The following is a 9,079-nucleotide window of genomic DNA, read 5'->3' on the forward strand; positions in this document are numbered from 1 at the left end:
GGCTTGTGATTTTTTACATTTTTAAATTATCTATCTATCTATCTATCTATCTATCTATCTATCTATCTATCTATCTATCTATCCACACACACACACACACACATACACACACACACATGTATTTACTGCTTTACAATTTTGTTGTATGCCAACCAGAGTCATTTTTCATGAGATGGGTGGCCATATAAATTTGATAGATAGATAGATGGATAGATGGATAGATGGATAGATAGATAGATAGATAGATAGATAGATAGATAGATAGATAGATAGATAGATAAAATGAAGATGAGAACACATTGATGTATTGATATGCTCCTTAGTTAAACAGGGCAGGAGTTAAGTCTGTAATTATCATTGACTAAATTTCTCTAGTTCCAACTGAGTTGCAGTTGCAATGGACAGAACAAATATATGCCCAGTCCATTGCAGTCTTACTGGGGTGTGTTTGTGTGTGTGGAGGTGGGACAGTTGTTAAAAAGTTCATACCATGAGATTGTTCTAAGCTTCCTTTTGTAATATTTTGCTATCAAATTAAACTTAAAAATTGAATTAAGGGGAAAAAAAAAACAGTTCATCAGAAAGGAGGTGGAGGAGGAGGGGTAACTTAAAAGGCTAGAGGAAAAAAAAGAGAATTAATCTTGCCCCAAAGTGCATGGAAAACAAATCATTTTTCCAACTATATCTAGAAGGTAATAAAAAGACACCACATGACTTTAAAGAGTTGGTGGATCTTTTCTGCCTAGAGAAATTTAGGTTGTTTAGACTTCTATGATGAGTAATCCAATAAGCCTGTTGCATCGCATGCTTAACAGGGTCATGATAAGAAGGTGATTTGTTGTAAGAAGTTGGAAATTTGTATTAACTGACCCCATCAATTAACTCAGAGATGTTTAAATTTAGGGGTCAATCCCAACTGGGCAGCCATGCGACATCAATAGCTGACTGGACTTTACCTCTCCCAAGTGTGAAAAGATGTCCTTGAAAGGGCCCATGCTCATGGTAGTTTCATAACAACGCAAAGAGGCTGGAACTGCGTGGGGATGGGTCTGCTGTGCGTAGTGATCCTGATCACACCGCCTTTTAAAAAATAGGTTTAATTATTTCCTCCCTTTTAGAGAAAATGGATCCATTTTGGGAGTAGATCATTGGATTGGCCATATATTTCCAACAGGGCTGATGGCTAACTGTGCTAACTGTCCATTAGACATGATTAGGCCTCCTACCTTTCCAAGCTGTTAAACTGGAAAAAAACTCAGAAATGAGGAAATGAAGCTACATAGTTTCCATGATTCCTGTTTATGTAGGTCATGTCATTGTATGGTCTTCTCAGTTCCCTCTTACCTTTGCCAAGTCAAAGACAATACAGCCTAAGCAGAAGGAAGGAGTTGCTTCCTTCACCTCCACCTGGGCTTGACTTTAATGGAAGGGACTTTTATGTATGGGCTAATGTCAGGACCTCTGCTCAAGCGCTCAGATATGGAGGCTTTGGTAGAGACATTCTGGATCTGGCATTGCTCTGGATCTCAAAATGCCTTTCCATCACCTTCATGACAGACCTACATCCTGGGATGTTTTGGGCAAGCAATCAAGGACATTCTTGGCCAGAAAGGGACTTATGGGCATCCCAAGGTAGGCCACTCCAGATCCCTCAAACTTCTTAACATCATAGCTATTGAGTGCATGATCAAGTGGCTCTTTTATGATTGGCTCTCTAGTAACATTTCCCCCGCCCCATGGTTCTAGAGAGCCAGTGCTCTCCATAGCTAAGCAACAACAGTAGAGATCTGGGGATCTCTGACACCTATCACAAATAAAAGTGACATTGTCATGTTGATAGCATCTTCTGCTGTAGCCACCTATCAAATGAGACATGCGAAATGTAGCTGATGACCCTGTTTGGCTGCTTCCCGAGCTATAAATACTAAAACCAATGACCATTACTATGCCAGATTTGTGTATGACTAAACAGAAGAGGTGACAGTCAATAAAACAGATGGTTTATGGACCAGCCATTTACTATTATTGCACAGGCATTTCTTTTTCATTGATCAATTCACTTTGAGTTTTAACTTGAAATAAATAAAAGGACTTACCCGTGACTTAATCCATCCTGCTAAGTATGCTTAGGGAGTCCGTCTTGCTTGTGACTAATGTCTTGCTGACTTAAATAAGTTTTAAGCAGGCACAGCTCTACTTTCAGAGGCATTTTTTGTTAACCACAAGGATAGGAAAATGACGAAGCGTGTGTTGTGATGTCATGAAGCAAACTCTGCCCTTTTCTACTTATGTTGCAGCATTGTACACAAGCAGCAAGTGGTAGAGTTTGTATCAAGAACAAGTTGCACCCCCTTGCTTCTCTTCTACAGATACCTACATTTACTTTTCCAGAGAGAGAGAGTGTGTGTGTGTGCGTGTGTGTGGGGTTTTTTTGGTCACTGATTTTTAAAAACCTTTTTGTTTGCTTGTGAAGTTGACCTGTGTTCTGTAGGACAGGTTTCATACACTGATCCTTCAATGAGGACATTTGTAGAAGGAAGGAAGGACACACACACAAGCACACACACACAGTAAGGAATAAGTCTTGTGTGACTCACAGGGTTTACTTCTGAACAGATGGTATAACATTGGACTATATCCTTTCTCAGGACAACCATATAGAAGTCTGCAGAAATTAGTAAATAAGTAAATTTTATTTAGGGTTAAGAACCAGCTGTCCATATCACTGTGGAGCCCTAGGTGCTCTCTGAGCCTGGTTGTTGGATTGCAGACATTTCATTATCCAACTAGGTAACATCACCAGTGCTAGTGGGTGTGGGGTTTGCTCCCTGTTTATACACAGTAGCTTGCTCTGCCAGTGTTGGTGGGAGTCTGGTTTTCTCCTTGGTAGTTCCTTGATTAGGGTATTGTTTTCTGCTTGATTGTTTGCATGGTGTCAATCCCTGCTTATCTGGGTGTTGGTTGCCTTCTTAGCTTTCTTATTGTCTCTTTTGAATGGTGTGTAAATGTGGTTTATCTTTATGTGTCTATTGGTGGTTGGCGTGTTCTCGATAACCCTAGCATTTTTGGATTTAGTTTGGTTTAGGATGCTCACAGTTTCCCAGTTGAAGCTATGGTTGTGAGGGTGTGTTCTGGTCTTTTTGTTTCCTTCTTAGCTTTTTCATTGTCTCTTTCGAATGGTGTGTAAATATAGTTTATTTGTAAGAGTCTACTGATGGCAGATTTGTCTGAATGCCAAGCTTCCAGGAATTCCCTAGTATTTTTAGATTTAGCTTAGTCTAGGATGCTCACAGTTTCCCAGTTGAAACTGTGATTGAGTCAGTCCATGTATTTGAAATTAAGGAGTTTCATCGTGTCTTCTGACTGCTAGTTGGTGTTCATGGATGTGCTCTGCTAGTCTTCTGCCCGTCTGTCCTACATAATGGCTGCTACAGTCATTATACTGTATGTTGTGTTCATGGATGTGTGCATTGCTGGTGCTCGTGGATGTGCAGAATGCATACATGACACCAACTAGCAGTCAGAAGACACGATGAAAACTCCTTAATCTCATAACGCATGGACAGACTCAGCCATAGCTTCACCTGGGAAACTGTGAGCATCCTAAACCAAACTAAATCCAAAAATGCTAGGGTTATCGAGAACACACCAGGCACCAATAGACACATAAAGATAAACCACATTTACACACCATTCAAAAGAGACAATAAGAAAGCTAAGAAGGAAATCAAAAACATATCCTCTCCAGCAGCCTACACCCAGATAAGCAGGAATCAACACCAGAGAAACAATCAAGCAGAAAACAATACCCTACTCAAGGAACTACTAAGGAGAAAGCCACACACCCACCAACACTGGCAAGGCAAGTTACTGTATATAAACAAGGAGCAAACCCCACACTCACTAGCACTGATGATGTTACCTAGACAGGTAATGAAACGTCAGCCAGCAAACAACCAAGTTCAGAGACCACCAAGGATTCCACAGTTCGACCCTGCGCTACATATATTCTCTTCTATTGGTGTCCATATCATATTACTTTTTGTCTCTTTGTATTGTTTTTTCTAGCAAAACAATACTGTGAGTTAGGTATGTCCGAAGGAGCATGACAGACCCAAAGTCATCAGCAAGTTCCATGTCCAAGGGTGACTCAAACTCAATCCAAAACATTAACTACCATACTGTAAAACAAAACAAAACTGTATTAATATGCAGTTTTGTACACATATCAGTTTGGTTCCTTTTAAAAGATATTTTCACCTCTGGGAAGAAAGGTACCCAACTACCTTATAAAAACAGTAACGAGAAACAAAATAATATATTGGTAAGTTAAAAACAACTGCAAAGAACATACACACACATAAGTGTGTGAACTCATCAGGAAAGTTAAAGAGGCAAATCGAACACTTGTGTGAAAAGGAATACCTTAACTTCCCTTAAAGGAGGTGATATGCTAACCTCTTGGAACAGGAAGGGCACATTTAGAAAAATGCTACCAAGAAAATGCTGTCATGGTTTAAAAAAAAAAAATACATGCATACATTAACCCAAATGTACATGCAAGATAGATACAATAGTTCTTGTTCAAACAATCAGTTGAAGCTTCTAAGTGAATCAGCTAAACCCCTTTTTAGCTGCTTTCCAGAATGTGTGAAGGCCTGCAACTTTACAAGGTCACAGTCACAGCTTGGCCCTATTCTCCCTGATTTCTATACTTTTAGCTGAGAGATTTGAAGAGGACTTATACTAGATTTGGGCATGAAGGTCATTCTGTGCGTTGGCATGAGTTTTAAAGAGGCACCCCTCTTTTGTGTTGGCGGGATCATTTTAGCTTAGGGATCAGTGAATAGCTTCCATGCTGACTCCAAACGAAAATGCTTTCTTTGTTGTTCTTAAAAAACAAAAACATTCAAATATAGAACAATAGCAAAAGCACAGGTGTCACCATAACATGGGGGGAAGAGGCATTCCGAATCCTAAAATAATGACCATTTTTAGATTACCTTTTCATTAACACAGTAAGCTGTTTTTATAAATCTCAAATTTTCCTGTATTAAGACATCACTTGAATCGCTTCTATTTAATTTCATTTATTATATTTCTTATAGCCATTCCATTGGACTCTGGATGGCTTACAAAATCCAGAAGAAACTATATATATGAAAACAATGCTTCTATGGTTTTCCAGTGTGTGTAGGGGAAACTTATCTGTTAATAATGCCGATATCTAGGTTTCACTATTTCTTATAAATATAAATAATACAGAACAAAACGTAGGATTCTCTGGCAATTGGTTCTCTCTCTCTCTCTCTCTCTCTCTCTCTCTCTCTCTCCCTCTCCCTGTTTTGTTTTGTTTTAGCATTGTGACAGATTCTGAAATCTGGAAATCTTGTGGGTTATGGCAGGGCTTTATTTCTTCTGCAAATTTCCCAGTTTTACACCTCCCCTACCTCCAACATTTTAATTAGGACTGGGTGCCATGGCGATAGAAGCAGTACAGTCAATAAAAACCCTTTGTGTGTGTGTGGTCATTGGGATCTGAAGATGTAATACTGTCAGGAGTCTGAATTCCTTTCATGTCAACTAATCCTAACTCATGTTTTTGGAAGCAATTGCTCAGAGGAAGGCAGGATGCTTGCTATTAACAAGGGTGGGTTTAAAAAAAAAAAGCTAATTCTTCCTGTGAATTTTAATCAGTATCCATATGAAAAAGATGTAGCGCACATTTCCCATCTCTCTATTATTTTCTGTTTGTCTAACATCTGCCTGTTCATAAGTGGCAGTAATAATGAATTCATCATTTTGAAACTTTGTAGAGAAAACGATCAAGCGCTTTTTAAAAAAGAAAAATAACAGTAAGACACTCTCTTCTTTAATGTTGTCCATTAAAAGCTCATTTAACAAGGTAAAAATAACTAAGAAACCATCTGTACATTAAAGAAAGAGTGTCATTATTTTCAGGAATATTCATTCCCGATGCAAATTTGCTCCCTGTTTTATGAAAAGTTAACATCCAAAGTACGTGCAAGGCTGAATTCCTAGAAAGTTATGTGCAAGAGTGCAGGAGGATCATATAAACAGACATGGCTCTGGAAATTCCATGGCTGTTGCTTGCATGACTAAAAAGGTGAACACATTTCGTTATTATGGACACATTTCTGAGTGATATGAGTCAAGGACTTTACCAGCCAATAACCTGTGTAAAAACAGAAGAGGAAACAAAATAACAAAACAACCAGATAAGGGGACAGTTGGGAGATAAGCACCAGCGTTGGAAGCCTGAAAGTGAGGCAAAATGGTAGAGCGGTTAAGATCAGGAGAAACCAAAATTCAGGTCTGCCATTAACCATGGAATCTCAGTGGGCAACTTTGGGTCAGTCACTCTCTCACAGCCCAATCTATCTTACAGACTTGTAGTTATATAGAGGGAAAGAATGGAGGAGGCTGTGGTGTGTACATTGTCTTGGGCTCTTATGGAAAAGCAGGATATAAATCTAACACAATAAACAAAGCAGTGAATGAACAAGCAAGCAGGAAAAATCATACAGCAACTTGGCCTTTATTCAGCCAAGAATGTGAGAACCAGGGTAAGTCAGTACTGTAACTGATGAAGTTGGCTCTAACAGTAAAGACACAGCTGCAACACACAGTTTCTTCTTCTTCTTCTTCTTCTTCTTCTTCTTCTTCTTCTTCTTCTTCTTCTTCTTCTTCTTCTTCTTCTTCTTCTTCTTCTTCTTCTTCTTCTTCTTCTTCTTCCTAGCAACATTCCTCAAGTTTAATAATACTTACTTCCTCGTTACTCTCAGTTGCCCCAGCATCTCATCTTGTCTTATCTTCTCTTCCTTCAAAAACATGGAAGCTTTCCACACACTGCATTACAAGCTTCTTTTGAAAACAGCCTTTCCACCCCAAACCTGATTCCAGTTTCCAGCCCACTCAGTATTATTCTGGAGTGACTCTTTTAAATCTTCTTGGAAATGAGGATGTTATAAAGGCAGGATATGTTTACATGCAGGGAGCTGCCAGACATTCAGCGCTAGCTCATTTTAACCAACATCACAGTACAGAAATTGAACAGATGTATTGTTATAACTTTATGAAGAAGTCTATCTATCTATGTGATCATTAAGAGTCAACAATAACTTGATGGCACGTAATCAACCAATCAATCAATGATTATAGCTACAGATCCTTGTTGGATCCTCACCTCATCTGGAAGTCCCATAAATTACAGAAGTGACTGTATGAACTCACTGAAAGTATGTGATAGAATTTTGCAAACATAAAGTCTCAGTCTATAGACAAAATAATTCAGCTATTCAGATAAGATGGGTTTGTACCATAAGCTGGAAGAAATCTAGCTCTTTCACTCTTTTAAGCAAACAGATTATAATTCATGGGGTTTAGCTAATGTTTTTTAAGTGCTACCCTAGAAGAAAATAACACCTTCATAAGAAAGTGGATGTCATTTCCCTTAAGGTGGAATCCTACACTGAGCTGAGAGACATTAGGATAGCAGATTTCCAGTGTCAGGGAAGCACACATTCAAATCTCATGTACATTCCATCAGCTCCAGCAAAGAACAGAACTGGAGCTCACAAAACCAGACGACTTCCTTTTCTGACTTTGAGCTCACCTATCAACATCCATGAATAGGACTATTGAAAGTTGGAGCCACAGGAAAGTAAATTCAGCAGCCTGTCCTGTGTTTCTGAGGCAACCATAACACACAAACAGCAGTGAATGCCAAACTCCATCTATTGTAGTGAACCAAACTGCACTGTAAATAATAAAGATGTATTCAAAGCCCCCAGATCTTACCCTGGCATGAAAAGAAAACGTTTGCAATGTGTACTTTTGTTAGCCTTGCTCGGTTCTTTTCTTTTGGCTAAGGCAGAGCTATTTGGTTAAATGTTTGTACGTCCTTTGAAACCGAAATATATTTTTCCTCAGCAGGCATAATTTTATTTTTGCATGCTTCCTAGGTTGTAAATGTTAAAAGAGATTTGAAAACATGGCTTGGGCATTCACAGTAGCTTTGAAGGTTAGAAAAGTTATGCAGATTTTAGGTGCAATATCTTTCTTTGAGGGAGGGTTAAAAAAAAAAACCTTGATCTGGCAGGGGAGATACAATGATTGCAAAGTTGAGTTTCCAAGGGTGAGGCTCATCCATTACACTCTGGGTGTGCTAACCCCTGCAATTTCCTTAAACGCAGGAAACTTGAGTGCATAATTTGTGGCAATGGGGGACCATATTTGTGCTTTTCCCTCAAAAAGAAAGAGGGGAGGGGGAAGAGATGGAAAATACCAAAGTACCTTGGTGAACTTTATTTATAAAAACTTTGTGTACCCAAAAACCCTCACTGGACATTTAAAATCAGATTCTTGCGATTGAAAGATTATCCATTGGAACAACAACAACATTCTCCAATATACAGGATATAGCTATCTGCAGATCATGTCTTGAAATTATTTGGACGTATAAATTGGAGATGCCATTTCCTGTAAGATTTCTAGGAGCATCAGAAATTCTTCAATAATACTTTGGAGGATGGCTTATCGTTATTAGATTCTGTAAGGGATTTTAAAGGCTAATATTGACAAAATGGCAAAAGAATGGTCGTCATGGAGTCTAAATTAAAAAAAAAAAAATCATGAGAAAGCCAAGGTCAAATATCTACTTGTATCACTTTGACTGCTCCCCCCACCCCACCCCACCCCAGGAAATGCACATCTTTGCTGGTTATTACTGAACTGTCCTTGTTCAGACAGTGCAATATTGATATCTCAGTTACTGTTAAAAGTTAGCTGTTCATTCTCTGTTCTGGTTCTCAGCAACAGCTTGTTTCAGATCCAAGATGAATATAAATGATTTAGCAAAAGTTTTAACCATTTTCTTTTTCTTTACACAGTTGCTCCTAGATACTTGAGTATATTATGCAAAAATAGCCATGGTAAGTTGTAAAGTTGTAATCACTTACAAAGGTATCCATATGTTTCAAGCATCCATGCAATGTCATGATGCATGCAGAAAAGAGTGGCTGTAATGGCATGTGAGAATTACTTGGGGAGTTGGGGG

At 38.7% G+C, this 9,079-nt stretch overlaps 1 non-coding gene across 1 annotated transcript; it reads left to right on the forward strand.

Annotated features, from left to right (window-relative positions):
* The first annotated feature begins 8,107 nt into the window (after nt 1–8,107).
* LOC112541420 (U1 spliceosomal RNA) lies at nt 8,108–8,271 on the forward strand. Its single transcript, XR_003085409.1, has one exon. It is a non-coding gene; the product is annotated as a U1 spliceosomal RNA (small nuclear RNA).
* The last annotated feature ends 808 nt before the right edge of the window (nt 8,272–9,079 follow it).

The sequence above is a fragment of the Python bivittatus genome, unplaced genomic scaffold (assembly GCF_059951505.1).
Source record: "Python bivittatus isolate LINGU-HERP-01145 unplaced genomic scaffold, Pbiv_v1 ctg000960_np1212, whole genome shotgun sequence".
Classification (NCBI taxonomy): domain Eukaryota; kingdom Metazoa; phylum Chordata; class Lepidosauria; order Squamata; family Pythonidae; genus Python; species Python bivittatus.